This window comes from Ciconia boyciana, chromosome 7, assembly GCF_034638445.1.
Source record: "Ciconia boyciana chromosome 7, ASM3463844v1, whole genome shotgun sequence".
NCBI classification, from domain to species: Eukaryota; Metazoa; Chordata; class Aves; order Ciconiiformes; family Ciconiidae; genus Ciconia; species Ciconia boyciana.
Genome location: NC_132940.1, coordinates 1,995,529 through 1,996,714, shown reverse-complemented (window position 1 = coordinate 1,996,714; position 1,186 = coordinate 1,995,529).

Here is a 1,186-nt window from a genome sequence, read left to right as displayed (position 1 = left end):
TCCTTTTGTTCTCTGGCTGTGTAAGCAAGCGTGAAATAGGTGCTGGCATAAAACTTACCCCAATGCTGCCAGGATGTCAAAATTGCATGGCAAAAGTTGAAAAATAGTCGGCTGCCGGGCTGGGACAGAGCCACGGCCGCAGCCGGGGCACGCTCGACATCGGCTTGACGAACGCCGGGGGGTTTGTAGGAGAGGAGCGACGGAGCGAGCCCGAGGAACGTGCCAGAAGCTCTTTATTAGGAAGTACCGAGCGAAGCTCCGCTACGGACACGGCGTGACGGGTGGGAACGACGGGAGGTGGCCGCTCTCCAGCTCAGGGCAGAGTGCCGGCCGGACCCCAGGGCTGGGTCACCAACCGGTCCCTGCCGCAGGCTGCATTTAAGGGCAGACGGCAGAGAAAGGCAGCCAGACCTGAGCGGCACCTCCGCAGCTACACAGGTGATCTTTTTTTGGCGGGCAGGGAGCTCTAACAAAATAAAAATGCAGATTGCTACGGGGACAGCGGGCTGCTGGGAGAACAATATTCAGGCAACAGCATGAGGTTATTTACCCTCCCCACGTACCCACCTGCACGCTTCCGAGCGCAGCCGGAGTTCTCTCAACAGCTACGGTCTTCCATACCCAAACCAAGTTAATTACTATTTTTAACAAGATGCGTTATAAAATGATAGATGCAAACACAGCAAAATAAAAATTAGTGTGGATCTACATTATGGATTTTTAAATTGTCACTAGAAAAATAGTCTCATTATAAAAATAATTTCCACGCAAGCACAGAATAAGCAGTACAGTTTTCTGTCGGTCTCGTATGTCGATTTTTCAGCTCTTCGTTAAAGAGGCTGGTTAAACAAATATATAATTTCTCAATATATATCACTAGCGTGTATATAATTTAATATAGAAATGACAAGTATGCAACATAAGACAGTAAATTACAAGTGGTTAAGAAATTCTGTAAATATCCTTACAGAAACGCAGTTATCACAACTTCAACCTCTGAACCACCGGCTACAGAGAAAGACATTTGTAGCCAGCTGAAGTCAGTATTATTTTCAATCCCTTCAAAGTTTTCTGTTAATATGCAATGTTTGTATAAATATGATATTAAAGGTTTTTTTATATATATACACACACACGCACACAGAGAAAGACTTTTTTTATTATATGTATATATAAAATCACTTAC